Raw genomic sequence first — 19,346 nt, 5'->3', positions numbered from 1 at the left:
ACTGCTATGCATAAAATCTGTTTTTGCTCCCCCCCCCCCCTTGGGACATGATGACATCTGCACTATTTCCAACTCAATCAGTCCACACTTGTTCAGACATAATTGTTGCATACACTTTTGCAATTTACAACATAATGTACAAGTGTGTAGATTGCGGCATTCATTGGATCTTAATTTGCATACCTACTCTGCACCTCAACTCCCCGGGTAAATAGTGGCATATGTTGTTGCTGTGCAGAGTTCCAATTCCGTTGTAAATTGTGTAGGGCATGGTATATAGGTTTTATTGTGTACTATCCCTATCCAACTGAGTGCAGGTTGTCTAAGTTTGTCTATGCCAGAACTGTTATAAACTTTGACCCTTTTTAGACATTATTGTAAATACATAAAATACTGCTTATCAATTCACAGCATGGCAATTCATTCTCTTCTTTATTTTCAATACAGCATTCTTACTGGTTTAGTTCGTAACTTAGTCAAGAGCATCCTCTCTCTCTTTTTTTTTTAACTTGTGGCAGATCATGTAAAGAGATGCCTTTACTTTAAGGAGACTGTTCAGTACAGATGAACATTTAGAACAGTGCATGTACATTTTAACTTCAATTAAGGTTGTTTATTTTTCTACTGTGTTACCTAGAATGCACTTATTTGTAGTGGGTCTCTCATATCATCAAAGGTATTTCTGTAGAATTTATTTTCTGGAACGTTTTGCATATGAGAAGATAATGGACTAAAAATACCCAGAAACAGGTCCTGTTAATCTAGAGCTAATATTATTCCTCTGGACAGTCTCCATCATGAAACATATTCCACAATTTCTCAACAATGTATGGCCACTACCAAAATGCATGTAATTACTTAAAAATGTGGGCTTTTTTTACATATTACACCCAAATCTATTCAAACCTTCACACTTATATAAAGAAATATCCAAAAAAGCTGGGTAATATTTTTAAAGAGGTAGGTAGTGGGATGAAGGGTATGTTTGCCCCTTTGTTACGGAGACCTTTAATTAACAATGGGATGGATGCAGATGGTAGTTACAATGCTGTGATGATGTTACACCACAGTGCTGATTCAGGGATAGTTACAAATGTCCATAATAAAAACTGGACAGTTGCTTTCAGTAATGAAATGCTTTTGCACAACATGGGCGATGGACCTACATTTTTTTAAAAATCACTATACAATGTCAAGAACACTGTGGCAGGCAGTATAGTTAAGAGAAGTATACATGGAGGGATGAAGATGATGAAGTGTGGTAACTGTATGCAATGTAGGTTTACACATGAGGAGCCCCATGTTGTCATTCATGATCAACCTAAGGTGATTACCTGTCCCAGTACTTTTAACTGCTTGACAAAAGGAGTGGTATGCATTCCAATATGTTCTAGCGATCATTCTACATTGGTAAAACCGAGAGGAAGTAATGTTCAAGTATTTTCAAACACATGATAAGTTCACTTTTCTCTCCTTGAAAAGGTTGTTTGTGATGATAGAGAAGGTAATTTGGACAAAAGAGCACTTTATAAAGAATTCATTTGTCAGATCCAACTCAATGCCAGAGGACTGTACAGGCCTAATGAAAGCATCAGTAGAAGTTCTCCATTTCAAGTATAAACAACTGTAGTTTATAATCTGCTGCATTTTTATTCTTTGATTAAGTGTATGTTTACAGCGGGTGTTTTAAAGGTTTGGTTGTACAGGTAGTATTTATTCTAAAAAAGTCTGCTCCATGTTATGGATGAAAGTGCTAATCAATAAATGCTCTGATCCCAGGACATTTGTTGTATTTTGGTTAAGTTGCTGGTTTCATTATACCTATTTTCTCTACCATGTGGTTTTGTTACTAGCTGTGGCTCTTTGGTGCGGATTTATTTCCCCAAAGGATCTATTTGTAGGGAATCTGATACCTTTGACCAGCACACAAAATACGTGAGATTATGTTTTTTTCTCAAACCTGCCTGAATCATTTTTAAACAGTTTCCATAACTGGTAGATTATTTAAATCTGCATGGCCATATCTCAACTGCTCTGATAAATACTACTTCTACACAGGAACAACCAGCTTCTAGTTGAAGAACTCACTGTGAAGCTCTTAAGTCTAACTCTGACTTGACCAGTTCCATGGATGTAGTAAATGACTGGTTAAAGTCACCAGTCAATTTTTACTCTCTGTCCCTGACATTGGCTCTATTATCAGATCCATGGGTGGTTCATGACAGCAAAAGGACAATCCTGGTAAGCAGCTTACATAGTTTAAAATAATTACAGTCAGGCAATCTTTATTTTCAGGAATACTTTAAACTTCAGATGATGCCCAAAGATTTGATACTTCATAAATTCCCAAATGGGGTAATACAGATGTCTGAGTTTCACACTGACCTGGCTATGTTAGTTAAATAGGTTAGCATGGAATATATGGGCACATTCTTATCAAATACAAACTGCGTTCCATTGAAAAACTGACACAGGGCATTCGTGAACTTGTAGCTCTATCAAGAATGATTTATTCTTGAGCCTAAGAGACTCTTATCACAACATTTTTCTAAAGTTAAACACATTGTCAATGTGCATCAGTGTAAGGGAAAGATTAAAAGGGACAGAAAGGAATATGAGGATGTGACATCTGGCCGATATTTCACTAGACTGCCAATAATAACGTGAAATCCCCAAATTAAAACCTGGGTCAGTAATTAAGGAGCCTCAATCCTCACTACTGGCTCCAGTGTGTGAGCATCATGGAAAACACCAGAGTACAGAGCACACAAGAGTAAAATTCCACAATTTCCCTTAAGAGCACAACAGGAACATGCTTTTTTTTTGGGACTGGACTATATACCTCTGTCCACCCCAAATGTAATCCCTTATCATACACTTCAGAGCAATGTGTTCTAGTTTAAGACCTCTGACTCACTCATAGTCAAAATAAATTTAAATCTCACGCACTTATGGAAAGCCTGACATAGATTTCCAGCTGTGCCCCCTCCCCAATACAAATGGTAAACTCTGACACCAGAGTCAGGCAGGTCTATAAGCCCTTCAAAGGGTAATCAATTATTAAAAATTAAATATCAAAATAAATGATAGCTATGACCAGAAGCAGACAGGCATTCCAGGTGACCTGAGGAGTATCAAAAGGTATAAACACTCTCTAATCTCCAAGGAACACATTGATTGCCCAGCCACAATGTAAAGTAATGAAAAACATTTAATACTAAGTAAAATCAATAATTTTCAATAAACACCACAATTCAATCAACAGGAATATAAAATTAAACTGTAGGATAGAAGTCCATCATCTTACAAAAACTCTATCTAAACAACTAAACTTTCCTAATATAACTAGAGAATACTGTCCCTGATCTAATCTAAAACATAACAGCAAGGCAAAGGCAGGCTTACAGTTCTGGTTAATCCTTTTTCCGGGTATCTTCTGAAACTGACTTCAGCAGTCTCTTTTATATAGTCCAAGTAAACAGTCTAAACTGTCTTATTTTAAAAAATAACAGTCAGCTGTTTGAAAAAGTTATTTTTCCTGTCAATCAGCTGTTCAAATAATCACATGGCAACTGGAAACATTCTAATGACATCACTTACTGATCAGCTGATTCTCCACACACAGTTTGCAGTTTAGAATCTCCCTCACAGACATGTGCAATTAGAAATGTATCAAAACACTGACAGATTCTTTAAACATTTTGTATAAGCAGGGAGATACTCAACATTTTAAAAGCTTATTTACATATTCACAATTAGACATCCTGGCATACAATAAAAGTTAATCTGAGAATATACACAAATCTCCTGCCAGAAATGCTAACACAGATAGCAGTGTTTTAATTTTCTTCACAGAGGACAACAGGGTTTATGGTACATAGGGCAAATATTCTTGTCCTACAACTTGCAACAGTTCAGAATTATATCAAAATGTGTCTGGAAAAGATTGCTCTCCCATTTCTGTCCTTTACACTGAACAAAATTGTCAACAGGAGGGATGGTGGCAGTCAGTCAACACCCCCAATATAAGCTGCAACACATAGAAAGAATGAACAGAACAAGCAGGGACATTACTAACAAATGACAATGAGCAAAGATGGTGGCAGTCAGTCAACACCCCCAATATAAGCTACAACACACAGAAAGAATGAACAGAACAAGCAGGGACATTACTAACAAATGACAATGAGCAAAGATGGTGGCAGTCAGTCAACACCCCCAATATAAGCTACAACACACAGAAAGAATGAACAGAACAAGCAGGGGCATTACTAACAAATGACAATGAGCAAAGACACAGTAACTTGGTCAAGGATATGTCTGGTAGTGGTGTTAAAATAATTAACTATCAATGAATATCATTACACCCTGTTCAAAGGGGGGTTTACTTTTACTCCATCACATCATATAAATTATGAGAATGCAATTATTGGATTAAAATGTGTCAAAGAAAAATAAATTTTAAAATGATTTTAAAGATAATGATGCAAAGTCTAACAGACAAATTTTTGGATGTTTGTTATGGAATGTAATTGTAAATCAATGTGAAGGTACATTGCACCCTTCACATGCCTGGTTTGAAAGGATATGAACACAACAAATTGGATTCAGTTTAAATAAAGTTCCAGAACAATGGTTTTTCAACTTACATGCATTCAAATATCTATTATCGAATCGAGGTGAGGTCAGAGCTGTTAGGGTTATGAAACCTAACAAAGATGGTGAGATAATGATTACGGACAGCACTATTTATTCTTATAAGATGTTTTCTGTGTTACTCAATGATTCTTTTTATCAAACTACTTCTAAAAATGAGGTTTGGAATTCTTATCAATTGACCAAAATTGAACCACAAGATTTATTATTACATGATCTTATTGCTTTAGAAATGCTGAATTTTTTGTAGCTTAAGAAACTAAGAAGACTGGTGATGTCCAGTATACTAAGGTATATAAACAGCGAGTTGATCCAAGACCTATCATTTTTGCAGTTGGCTTTAAGAAAGAACCACTTACTATTTTGATGAATGAAAAATAGAAGAACATCATGGGAAAGTTTCTGTGTATCTTAAATGATTCATGGGACATCCTTTATAGGGTATGTATAGTCCCATATCGAAATAATGATACTTGGTTACTGTGGATATTAAGGACCTTTTTACTGCAATTCCACAAAGTTGTGATTTAGAGTGGTTCAATGAATGTATAACCACTTGGTCTGATTTACCTGGCAAAGACATTGATCCTGCTTGTACATGTATGGATATAGTGTTGAGAAATAATTTCTTTATGTTGAAAGATGAATGTTTTAAACAAGTATCTGTAGTGACTATAGGTACACACCGTTTAGCCATATATGTCAATTTAATGTTAGGTTATTGGGAACGAAGGTTTATTCTTCAAAGTGAGCACAAAAAGCGTTATGTACTTACCATAACTTGGCATCTGTGTTAGCTTCTGTCATTATTCCTCACAGTAGGGTCTTGGATCCTACATCAGATCAGAGCCTGCAACTTTAGCTTAGACAGATCCAAGGTTCAAGTTCCCCCCTCCTCCCATAATCTTCTGCTGCCCTCTAAGCCTCAGATCAAGTTTGCTAACATAATCAGTATTGCTATGACCCAAAAAGAAGAAAGGGGAAGAGTCCTGGACCCACAACACCCCAACTTCCTCAGAAGATCCAACAAGGAAGGGGGAATGGCAGGAGGGAAAATGTAAGGAGTAATGACATAGGATAACACACATTCCAAGTTATGGTAAGTACATAACTCTTTATCTGATTTTATCCATATCATTATTCCTCGCAGTAGGGTCAATATCCCCAGTTGCAATTTACCCAGGGAGGCCTCAAGGAAGGGCATGCCGGAGCACTGTGGAACCAAAGGAAGCCCTGTTCCTGGGAACCAAATCAAGCTTGTAACGTGATATAAAGGTTGGAGGATTAGTCCAAGTGGTAGCAGCAGAAATATCATCAATGGAAAGTCTGGCCATAAAGGCTGAAGAAGTAGCCACAGACCTAGTAGAGTGAGCTCTAACCTTTTCCAGAACCACAACATGCTTGTTGATTAGAATGTAGAAATACAGCTGGAAATACATTTAGAGACAGTCACTTTAGAAATGGGGAGGCCACATCTATTCTGGGAAAAAGCCACAAAAAGCTGGTCTGATTTGAGAAACTCCTTAGTCCTAGGCAGATGAAATCACAATTGCCTGTGTACATCCAAAGTATGCAGGACGTACTCTCCTTTACTGGAATAACTGAAAAAGAAAACTCGTAACTATATACACAGTTCAGATTGGATTCAGTGGAAACCTTGGGTAATAAATATGGATTCATTCTAAGAGACACTCTATCGTTATGAAAGAAAATATACCTAGGAGCAACTAAAAGGGCTTGCAGCTGAGACACCCTCTTAGCCAAAGTTATGGCTACCAGGAAGGCTGTTTTCCAAGAAAAAAGTTTGAAATTGCAAGAACTAGCAGGCTCAAATGGGCTTTGAGTCAGAGATTGCAGTAGTAAGGTTAGATCCCTAGGAGGCAAGAGATCCTTGACGGGTGACCTTAAAAGGAAAATGCCTTTCATGAAGGCTTTACAGAGTTGGGAAGAGAACATAGGTTCGCTATTCTCATGAAAATTGGAAACTGCAGCCAAGTGAAGCTTAATAATTAAAAAAAGTGCCCCTTTCTTAAAAAGGGAGGACAAGAATACGAGAACATCTGGTACAGAAGCAGAAAAGGGGTCCAGATTCCTGCTTTTAGCTCAGATAGAAAAGCTTTTCCATTTTCCACTATAAACCTTTCTGGTGGAAGGCTTTTGGGAGGCTAGGATAATATTCTTGATAGGGGAAGACAGCCTGGACTGTTTAAAAATCACTGGAATTGGAGAAACCATGTGATCAGATGAAGGGTCCACAGATTGGGGAGAGGGCGCCCTGAAGGATGGGAGATTGGATCCTGAAGGGTATCCAGTATCCAAGGAGGATACTTCAGGTCAGACCTTAGAAAGGGAAACCACGGCTGACGAGGCCAGAAGGGTGCAACAAGGATAAGGGATGTTCTTAGGTGGTGCACTTTCTGCAAAACTTTGGGGATAAGAGGGATGAGGGTAAGCATAGAGGAGACCCTCAGGTTAATCGTCTACTGCAGCATCCCTCAATGACTCTTCGAGAGGGGGATCAGAGGAAAGTATATGCTGCATTTGTTGCTGGTTGGGGAGGCAAAGCGCCGACAGTATGGTTGACCCCAACAATTGAAGATCTGCTTCGCCAGCACTGGATTGAGGGACCACTCGTGAGGACTCAATATGGTTTTGCTGAGTTTGCCAGTCAACACGTTGGAGTCCCCGGGTATATGTGTTGTAAGAAGAAAGCACCTGGAGGACATCACCTATTCCCACACTCTCATAGCCTCTCTGCACAATGGGTAAGATCTTGTCTCCCCCCAGTTTGTTGATATACCAGACCACTGCCATGTTGTCCTTCTGAACTGCAATTGTCCCCAGAGGAAGGTAATCTTGAAAGGCTTGCAACATTAGGAGGATTGCTCTCATCTCTGGGATGATTATGTGCAATTTGATCTCTACAGAGGACCATGTGCCTTGAACTGTCCTCTCTTGGAAATGCCCCCCACCCCAATAGGGAAGCATCAGTGGTCACCATGGCCTTGGGCGGAAGAAGTGAAAAGGGCCTGCCTAAAATCAGATCCTGATACTGGAGCCAAAGAAGGTGCTGTCTGCACACTGGTGTCAATTTTATGGACATGGACACAGGAAGAGACAGAATAGACCATTGAACCACCAGGGTCCACTGTAAAACCTGCGTATGATAACTTACTAGTGGCACAAGCTGTGTGGCCATGGCCATGGACCTAGGGTCTGAAGAACCAAGTGGACTTGAGAGTTTGAAAGACTTAAGACTTGCATGACCTGCTCTCAGACCAGTTGCATTCTGCGCAAAGATAATGCTGCAATTTCTGGGATGGAGTCTAAATGGACTCCTATAAACTCTATTTTTTGTGTTATGATCAGATTGGACTTTGAGAGATTCACTGTAATCCCCAATTGGTTGAACAAAAAGAGGATTTATTGGACAGCTTGTAACAGTCAATGCCTCATGGGTGTGTGAGGATCCAATCGTTGAGGTATGGAAACACCTAGGATCCCTGCAGGATTGCCCCAGGTAAGCTGCCACCCCTGGCATGCATTTGGTAAACACCTGGGGGGCTGTGGTGAGTCCAAAAGGCAGGGCTCTGAATTGGTAATTATTGGCCCCTAATGAGAAGTGAAGGCGTCTCCTCGAACACAAGTCTATCTTGATGTGATAGTAGGAGTCCTGGAGATTCATTGAGCACATCCAGTCACACATGCACAAGAGAGGCAGAATGGATTGAACAGTGACTATCCGGAACTCGGACTTCTTGACTGATAGATTCAACTCACTGAAGTCCAGAACAGGACGCAGGTCCCTGGTTTTTTATGGCATCAAAAAGAAGGGAGAGTAAATTCTGGATCCTCTTTGTACTGTTGGGACCTCTTGGATGGCTCTTTTTTGAAGAAGTTGTACAACTTCCTTGAAGGTCAGCTCCCTCTGACGGGGTGTTACATCAGGTAGATGCCGTCGTATAGGAGGGAGTTGAAAAAAGGGAATGAAATAAACCCTGGAAACAATGTTTAACACCTACTGATCAGAGGTGATGTTTGTCCAGGTTAGTGGGTGAAGGGAAAGATGGCCCCTGACAGCCTCCAGGGCAAGACAATTGGGCAACGCTTCAGGAGCACTGAAAGGGCTGCTCAGAGAAGAGTTCCTCTCCACCTGCTTCTGGAAGTAGAATCATCAGGATCATCCTGGAAGGAAGACTGTGACCTCTGGAACCACATCTTCTTAACTCCTCTTTGGGTCTTGGAAAATGACCTCTGAGGAGCAGAAAACTTGATCCCAACTGTGGAGAAGTTCTTCCCTTCCTGCTCACTACAGGTTAGAGTTTCTTTCATAGAAGGTTCAAAGAGAGTGGGCCTGTCAAAGGGAGCATTGGTAAAGGAGGCTTTGAAGGACTCCACAAACCCACATAGTCTTAACCAAGCATGCCACCTTATAGCTATGCCAGTACCTGCCACTCAAGAGGTAGCTTCTGTCACACTGGAAATTAGCCTCATTGAGGAATTAGTGAGGGATGTCAGAGTAGAGAGCTTGGAAGACACTTTCTTGAGGTCCTCCTCCAACAACAACTCTGTGAAGGAAGTGGTGAGTTCTTTGACCAAGTCCCTTTGAAGGCAGGTGAAGTGTGCCAGGTAGTTAACTGCCCTCAGTCCAAAGGTAGCCAAGGCAAACACATGCGTCCTATACCGGTCAATCACCTGATACTCCCTGTTTGGGGGATGGAGCGTACAGTTCTCCTCTGCCAACTCCTTTTTAGTGGTAGTGGCAACCACAATGGCACTAACCGGGACTCCTTTGCTCCAAAAGATCAGTGGATGGGATGGCTAATGAACTTGTTGGCTCACTTTGGTACTCGTTCCACAGTGTCAGCTTCCTTCCAGGCCTTGCAGGCAATAAGATCCACCAACTCATCCCACACTCTCATAGCCTCTCTGCTGGGGGTGGGATACCCAGGAAGTAGATGGGCCTGTCCCAAATGGCTTCAGAAACACGGATTCCTCAGAAGACAGGGGTTCAGGAGACCATCCATCCATCTGCCTCAGGATCTAAAGGATGTCCCCAAAGGAGACATTGTCAGGTGGAGATCTGGGGGACCTGTCTCCTTCAACGAGGTCCGTGTCCTCTGTGAGGGACTCCATAGGAGAGTCCAAGTGCCTCCTCTTGCACTTTCTCTTACAAGGTGCCTCCTCTGTGTGAGTCTCCAAGGAGGACTCATAAGATGCAGGGACCCTATGAGGGGAAGGAACCCCCTGAAGGTTAGTATGGGAGGGCTGACCCTGGACAGGATGGGAGACCTCAGCACCCAAGGTAGAGAGGGGTAGGAATGGACAGGAAGGATGGGAGGAGCTGTTACTCCAGTCCTGAACAAGGTCCTCTCTACCACCTGGAAGGCCGATATGCTGGAAGTGGTCCCTTCTACATTCCCAGAAGGCAAAGCCCCCCAGAATGGGAGAACAGACCCCAATACACCACCAGGGCCCCTGGACAATACCGGTCCAGAGCTATCCAGGGCCAGAGTCCCAAGGGGAAGAGATTGGTCTGAAAGGCCCAGACCTGCCTCTGCCCATGTGAAGCCAGCACCAACCTCTCTAGCACATGGCCCACTCAGGTCCAAGGGTGGAAGAGTAGAGCTGGCCAGGGACCCTGACGGCATTGAGAAAAAGGGAATACTCAACATTGTCAGGATTTAACCATGGGTATCTAGGTCTCAAGATTCCGAAACTTCTGGGGTCGGAAGAGAAGAACAGAGAGTTGGGATTGGAGAGGTTCTTCTAGCCAGATAGGTTGGGGATGCCAGAAGCCCCAGCTCTATCTGGGCCTTGAGGAAGATCCTCATCATCTTATCCATATCTGAAGGCAACGAACTCCTACATGGTCTGGGGGAAGAGGAAGAGTGAGTAGACTTGACTGGAGACCCAACCCTGGACACTGAGGATCTAGGTCTGGGATTCAGTCACAACATTCATGAAACTTAAAACCCACCCATGTGGGGAGATGCACCCCCACCCCCCACCCCCAACTAAACACACCAACTCAGAAACTGCACTACAGTGGGGAAAAGGGCAATTCCCCAATGATGGCCAAGCATTTTTCCCCTAGGAAAAAATTTGCTTAAATGAACATTTGATGGATTAAGGTTTTGCCAAACAGTTTGACAAAAATGTGTTAAACGAATAGTTTTTTCACTGAAGTGAAGCAGACCCGTTATTAAAACAGCAACTTTTTGAACTGTATTGATACTGATGTTTTCAATATAGTTCTTAATTTGAAGTAGGAAGAATTGTAGTTATTAACACAGCAAGTTAACAGCAAGTTAATAACTACACTTGTAGCTGTGCTTTTACTGGTTGACTGGCTAAGTGTGTGTTAACAGTTTGTGTTTTAAAGGTTTGGATACACTGGTAGTATTTATTCTGATGAAGTCTGTGTTCCATGTTTCAGACAAAAGTGCTCAGTGATAAGCACTTAGAACCGTTGCCATTTGGTGCATTTTGGTCCTGTTTTAAACCATCTGCTTCAATCCTGCCAAAGTGTCAGGTCCAATTAATTTCTAAACTATAAAATGTTCTTTGGGAATGGGTGTAGTCTGCATTTTTTAAAGTAGATCACTATAATTCCAATTTATATGAAGGTTTCATTAAATCTGAGATGAAGAATTAACGCCCTATCCTAAACTTATTCTTTTTGTGGCTTAAAGATCATATACTGGTCATTGAGTCTTAGGATTTCCATTTTAAAATGTGTTCATTAGTTAAGTACCTGATACTATCTGAGGACCTTACTATGGACATCCACTAATTACAAACAATCCAGGTTAATGTAATGCACTGTCACTCAGGTCATCTAATGCTGATCTTGACCACTTCCACAAAATCCAAAATTCTGCAGCCAGGGAGCTGACTGCATCACCGCATTACGATTATAACACCTCTGTGTTCCAAAACAGATACTCTTAGCTGGTGGCTAACAGCTCACCATTTAAGACTCTTATTATTAACTAAGCAGTGCTTTATGCACCCAAATGTGAATCCATTCAGTCCTCTTAGACTATTTGGAATGCTACAGGCTCCCAGGATGCATATGAAGACTTTGCTAATCAGCCCTTTAGTTACCATGTCCTGGTCCTATAGAATACATTTCTAAATTTGCTTCAAGAGTGCAGCTTGGAAACTGCTTTTAAGAGGTCCCTAAAGGCATACTTGTACCAGAAAGTTTACTGCCTAACCTAAAAGGAATTCTAAAACATGTTTTCAAATTTCATGTATTGTTCTACAACTTTGTTTCAGATTTGTATAACATGTTTAGTGGTGGAACACTACAGCTAAATAAACTAAAACTGAGTTACTGGGCTGGCTAAAAAAATCTAGTAATACTTTTCCTCATAAACAGTTTCTACTGGGAAAACAAGAATTTGATTCATTATTTTCATGTCTTCATTCCACATAAACTCAGATTCTGGCCTTTGGTTTTCTGATCATGCTCTCGTAGCATATATTTCCTGCTTTGTACTAGTACTACTTCTGACTTTCTGTCTCTCACTCTGTGTATGTATGTATGTGTATATAATGAGGAAAACATACTCAGAAGCAAGGAGTGTGTGTTGAGCAGATGCAAAGAGTGCTTTGAAGGGATGATGAATGAAGAGAAGGAGAGAACGAAGGTTAGACGATGTGGGAATAGTGAATCAGGAAGTGCAACAGATTAGCAAAGAGGAAGTAAGGACAGCTATGAAGACGATGAAGAATGGAAAGGCTGTTGGTCCAGATGACATACCTGTGGAAGCATGGAGGTGTTTAGGAGAGACGACAGCGGAGTTTTTAACCAGATTATTTAATGAAATCTTGGAAAGTGAGAGGATGCCTGAGGAGTGGAGAAGTGTTTTGGTACCAATTTTTAAGAATAAGGGTGATGTGCAGAGCTGAATTAACTATACAGGGATAAAATTGATCAGTCACAGCATGAAGTTATGGGAAAGAGTAGTGGAAACTACATTAAGAAGGGAGGTGATGATTAGTGAGCAGCAGTATCGTTTCATGCTGGGAAAGAGCACTACAGATGCGATGTTTGCTCTGAAGGTGTTGATAGAAAAGTATAGAGAAGGTCAGAAGGAGTTGCCTTGTGTCTTTGTGGACTCGGAGAAAAAAATATGACAGGATGCCTAGACTGGAGTTGTAGTAACTACAAAAAAAAAAATATATATATATATATATATATATATATATATATATATATATATATACATATACACACACACACACACACACACATATATATATATATATATATATATATATATATATATATATATATACACACACACACACACACACAAACACAAACATATACATATATAATTATGTACACAAACATACAATCTTTTTGTGATGGCTCCTACACATATAACACATTGGTTCATCAAAACCAGAAGACTGTATGCAAATAAACCAAAAGGTATATATGATTTGCATCTTACATAATGATGACAGTAAAGACTCTGAAGTTTTAACTGTATTCACTTGTGTATTTTCTCGACTGTGTACAAACTTTGACTATGAATATCATAAAAAGACCCATGCAAGTACAGTCTGTTGACAGAAAGATTCCAAACATATATAAAACACACAATCTGACATACATATACAAATGTAAGATGTAACAAATCTAGCTAAGTTTATACCTTTCACATCTACTTACGGTAAGCAAACAACTGAGAGCACATACATACATGTAGTACAAATCTAGCTGAAATTCTGCAGACTAGTCCTTATCATTTGACTTACAAAGTCAAATTAAAATGGATAAAATCAGGTGAAGCACAAGTAGAAACAACATCACACAATCTTTATGATATACAAAGATACAAAGTTGCATTTCAATTGATTGGTGAAAATGTTCCTTTGAAGCTTACTAAAATGCATGGCTTTGAGCCAGATCTTATTCTAAGTAGAGACCGTTTCAAAGCCTGCCAACACAGCTTGAGTACCACTCATCTCCATACTGTTTTGTGAATTTGAATTATGTATGAAACAACGAGTAGAGGGAATGCTGAGATCAATGCCAGGTTATCATGGTGACCACCACTGGATATTTAGGAGTGCAGATTACATTACAGGTAAAATTAGTTACAGACAGGCTAAGCAATGCTCAAATTAAAGCTAGATTAGGATCTTTAGTGAAAGGCAATGGAGATTTATTTTGAAGATGTCTGAGCATATCTGGAAATCTTACTGTATTCTTATTCAAGCTTGTGCATTAGTGGTGATGGTTAACGACTAAGCAGGACTATTGAGTAAAACAGTGAAAGAAGTGCGTTTTTCCAATGGTTTGTCATGCACTGGACTGAAGGAATTTTATGATCTTATAAAGCTTTCCAACTTTTTTGTTAGCTTTGGTCAAGAGGCATAATTTACATGGAGGTGACATGTGAGTTACATGGAGGTCTGTGTGTCCTATTTACCCTTCAACTCGGTTTAAAGCCAAGTGATTCTAAAATATAGCCAAACAATTCACTTATGCTTTGTCGGTGAGGTCACTAAAAAAGGCAAAAAGGTGCAAGTCCACAGCTAGTGTAGGGGTGGCTTTATTGGCCTGAATTTACCCATAAAGACATAACAAGTAACAAGTAAAAAGTAAAAAGTCATAGGCATTCAGAAACCATGATGCTGAAACACTGTATGTCCTTAAGGGGTCATGTGCATCTATCACATGAGCCTTCGTTATAGGAGTTTTAAGGTTTCACACAGTGGAAGCTCTAGTTTTGCTGGGTTTTTCTTGCAATTTTTATCATAAATAAATATATATAAAATAAAACAATAGATATGCAAATACATGTATTAGTATATATGTATGAGTGTCCTTACAATATACTGAAACACATAGGACACAGACAGAAATACATAGGTTATTAGCTGATTTTGAAACTACTTCACCAGGTCCTGGATATGTACATGTTCCATTCCAACACAGGTTACCTCTTTTATAATCCACCTAGCCTCTTTATGTATAATTAAACTCAGCTTAGCTTGCTGTTATGTTTTCCAATGTGGTGGAATTATGTTTACAATACTTTGAGACTAATAAGTTTAACAAAGTTGTGTATTTTTCTTCTCTCTCCACTTTAAAAAAAACAGGCTAACAATTTGACAAACAGTTGTATGCTCTCTTTCAACTAACATTTTGTATGTTTAAACATTTCTTGATTGTCTAATTAGCATGGAGTTTGTCTCCCTGGGCCTCCGCTGAAAACGGGCAATCTTGCCCAGTCAGACTTACCCAGTAAACAAATGTTTTATATATGTATATATATATGTATATATATATATATATATATATATATATATATATATATATATATATATACACACACACACACTGAAACCATAATGCTGAATGAAAAATGTTGAAATATCAAAATACTGAAACTTGAGAACGTTGTAAAAAATTTCTTAACAGCAGTGTCAATGCAGTACATATGTGTGCCATATATAATAGAAAATGGTTAAGGATGACTTGAAAATTAGTGTTAACATGGGTCCTACAGAGAGGCAAGTTTAGCTCTCTACATTTATGATGTAGTTATGGATGGTGCTAGCGGGGGCAAACAGAAAGCAGGAAAAAGTCTCACACCCAACTGAGGCTTTTTCTATTCAAGTACATGTTATGTTAGCACTCACTGATGTGTTTTTTAAGTATTTACCAGTAATTTACTCCACTACAGTAGGCATCAGGAAGAATTATGTATATCCTTTTTTATCAGTTTTGTGTGTGTGTGTGTGTGTGTGTGTGTGTGTGTGTGTGTGTGTGTGTGTGTGTGTGTGAGAGCATGTGTGAAAAGCCCCACTATGACCAAGTCATTTAACCAGAAACCCTAGAGTCACATAGTCGTGATTGAAAGAATCAAACACTGTACCCTTGGAGTCATAATCCTCATCACCCAACTGCCAGACCTCCCTTAGCTTCTTTTTTTTTGGGGGGGGGGGTCAGTAGAGTGTCATTGTTCAGAAAATGCATGGTCAGGATGTCCATGACAACCTACTGCAGTTCTGTTAAAGTTCTGAGTGATTTAGATTTGTCTGACACTTAAGACTTTGAGCTGTTATTGAACTTCTTCCTATAATCAAAAGTACGGGGTTCAGACCTTCCACATCCATGGGTTCACAGACAGCTACTAGTTACAGATCTGTGAGGATCTTTACAAGTGTAGCCACACATTCCCATGATGTTTTAGCCCTTATATTTTAAGTACAAATAACCCAAAAATGAGCTGAACATTTACATGTTGTCCCTATCTATGAGCCACAAGAGTGCTAATTCAGGGGTGAATTTGCAGTTACCCATCCATTTGTGCAGATTACATTTCAATAGTGTAAGAGAAGTACTTTCCTTTATGTGGAGAGAAAGACAATTTCAAAGCAGTGGTAGTCTCTGTGATATATATCTATTCCTCCATGTTCTATTTACATTGCAAAAGATTTGCTTATGGTGTGATTGTGAGCAAGTCACTCAAAGACAGAACTTCAGAGTCACTCCTTTCTATTGTGTTTACCTGGTTAAAACGATAAAAAAAAACAAAAAACAGTACAGTGGATTATTAGGGAAAGCTGTTGCTGTTCCAGACTTTTAAGAGACGAACATGGCTTCTTACTGTTGCATCAAGCATGGATTATTACAGTCGCCACTCCAGATGAAATCAGGGTTGTTCATTAAACACAGGTGGTAGTAGTAGCAGGAATTTGTGTGTGTGTGTGTGTGTGCGCGAGCACACACGCTTGTGCGTGGAGTGCCTAAGTTAAGGAGGCAGGATGGTTAACTTACTCAGGCTCAAAGCCTCTACTTTGAACACAGGACCCTAGCATTTATTTTTATTTCTATTTATTTGCAGTTTGTTTGCCAGGATGGTCCATTGGGCCACTAGGAACCCGTTTTCAATGGAGTCCTGGGGAGAAAAGCTCCAACTTACAGTTACATTTTAGTTAAAGTTGAAAATTGCAAATGTTTTAGTTAACAAAATAAATTACAAACATATAAGTCAGTTGGAGAGATACAGAGTGACAGTATTACAATAAATTGGCATTTAAACAAGTTAGTATATACATGAGCAAAGTTAAATTGCAATCAAATTGTTTTTTTTTTGTTTTTTTGTTTTTTAGTGGGTCTTTTCCAACACTTTATTATTAGTGGGTACAAGGCTGTAGAAGGATATTCACAGACTTACTAGCTGAGTCAAGGAAGTTATGTAGGATGAGAGCCGTAGCATTCCCACTGTGAAGTTGTTAGGTGTGAGTGAGGATGAGAGCGGGATCATTCCCATTGTGAAGTTAGGTGTGAGTGAAGCAAAGTATTGAAGGTGGAGGGACTGTGGTGCGGATTTTAGGAGGGAGAGAGTTCCAGTGGCGAGCTAAAGAGAAGGACAGAAGATGTTTCCCCAGTGGACGGACAGGTTTATGTAATTCTATTAGATTTTGAGAGTTAGATCTTAGAAGTCTATGAGGCTAATGCATTTGAAAGGTGGAGGCAACAGAGGGGCAGAGAGAGAGGCTGAAAATAAGTTTGTGCGTTTGGATAAGTTGGATATATATAAGGTAATTAGGTAACTCTAGCCACTTCAGTTGCTGTAGGGAAGTACAATGGTGAGTAGAGGTTCTATGGCCTGTTGCAAACTTAGAGATTTTATTATAACAGGAGGAGAATTTGTCTTGAGTGAAGATTGCATATTAGTAAGGATAGGGGCGCTACAGAGGAGGGATGGGATGAGATATGTAGTAGTGAGAATGATCCCGGTAGAGGGAGAGGGAGAGAGATAGCGATTTTGGCGACACAGAATACCAAGCTTCTTGTGATTTTTTTGATATTTACTTAGAGATGGCTATCAAACTTTAGTTGATGTCTATAAGGACTCCAAGTAGTTTTGCACTGGAGACTATTTCAAGTAGTGTGATGTTTTGACTGGTGATGGAGAATGAGTTTTTATCTAGACTGATAGTTTTAGATGGGGTAAATATCATAAGTTTAGTCTTGGTAGCATTGAGTGCTAGATGGTTGTCTAGCATCCATTGCTCAGTAGACGAGAAGGCATCCTGGGTTAGTTTTGCTAAGGAGAAAATAGAGGTGGCAGAGCAGATTATAGTTGAATCATCAGCGTATTGGACGAGGTTGGTGTTAGGGATGGCCTGATAGAAGTCATTGATGAAAATGTTAAACAGAAGGGGACTTAGAATTGAAACCTGGGGCACACCTGTGGGAGTATTTAGGAAGTGTGAGATGGCTTTTTTCCACTTGACTGCTTGTTGCCTATTTGATAGATAACTGGTGAATCAGTCAATAGAGGAGTGGGATATATTTAGTTTAGAGAGTTTAGTAAGGATAAGACAATGAGAGGCGGTGTCAAAGGCCTTGGAGAGGTCTAGGAGGAGGGTGAATACAATGTTTCCTAAGTCTCTGGCCTTACTGATAGTTTCTAGGAAGGAGAGGAGAGCAGCGGTGGTACTATGGCCAGGTCAAAATCCTTGCTGGGTGGGAGTGAGAAGGTGGTTATCTATAAGATAGGGTAAGAATTGTAAATGGACACATTTTTCGAGGAGTTTAGAGATAGGGATAGGATGGCAATAGGCCAAAAGCTAGGAATGTCATTATTATTACCTCCTTTATGGAGTGGAATAATAAAGGCCTTTTTCCAGAGCTGTGGAACATGGCATTCTGTGATTGACCGATTTAATGGGATGCAGATAGGGAAGGCAATGGCTTCTGCGGCTATCTTTAGGAAGTGGGAGGGTATTTCATCTGGGGCATTAGAACATGATTTCAAGTTTAGTAGAAGTTTTTTTATAGTAGATATAGGGATGGGGGTCATGGAGAAGGGAGGAGGTTGAGAGCTAGAGATAATGAAGGAGGAAGGGTTGTATAGAGGTGAGTGTGGAGGAGTAGGAATATTAGTGAAGGAGAATGCAAGTTTGGCTATGGAGTCAGTGAAGAATGAGTTGAATTGGGAAGCTAAATCCAAGTCGGATGCATTTGGATCATGGCAGGAGTTTTCTTTTTTGCCTGGGTTAAGGAGAGAAGAGACTCCATCCCAGAAACTTTTTGGGTTAGTGTTATGGTTATTTTGGAGTGTGGAAAAGTAGGCTTTGCGATTTGAGAACTCTTTTATTTTTACTTTGTTACGAAGCATTTTATAGTTGTAAAGGGTAGTGGAGTTTTAGTTTTGTGGTAGTATCTCCAAGCTTTATCATGGAGTCGCATATTGGATAAGGTATTCTTTGTTAACCATGGGATGGGGTTACTTTTTATGCATTTAGTTTTCAAGGGGGCAAATGAGTCTAGCAAGTTTAAGAAAGTAGTATTGAGGTAGGAAAACCCCTTATCTAGTGATAAGAGTTTTCAGTGGGTTCTAGTTTGTACTTTGTAGTGCATTAGAGAATGCATTAGGATTAAAGTTTTTTAATTGCCGAGTAGAGATATAGGTATGGGATAATTGTAGGGAAGAGGGAAGACGATGAGCGAAACTGGGAAGGTGGTCCCCTAGTGGGTCGGGTAAGGTACCACTGTCAGAGATGTATTGGGGATGGGATACCAGAATCCAGTCTAAGGTACTTCCAGTGAGGAAGCCTTTAGAAGGTCTGGTGGTTGAGTTATAAGTTGAGTGAAGTTGTAAAGATTTATATTTAGGGAGTTAGTTGGAGATTGTATTGAGGCC

General features: G+C 39.8%; 1 protein-coding gene across 1 annotated transcript in view; it reads right to left on the bottom strand.

Annotated features, from left to right (window-relative positions):
• The window catches only part of RORC (RAR related orphan receptor C), a 2,019,495-nt gene that overhangs the window by 1,759,462 nt on the left and 240,687 nt on the right, over window positions 1-19,346 (bottom strand).

This window comes from Protopterus annectens, chromosome 8.part0 (genome assembly GCF_019279795.1).
Source record: "Protopterus annectens isolate FY-2018-M chromosome 8.part0, PAN1.0, whole genome shotgun sequence".
Lineage (NCBI taxonomy): Eukaryota > Metazoa > Chordata > Ceratodontiformes > Protopteridae > Protopterus > Protopterus annectens.
Note: the sequence above shows the minus strand (reverse complement) of the source record. Positions and strands in the feature narration are given on the sequence as shown.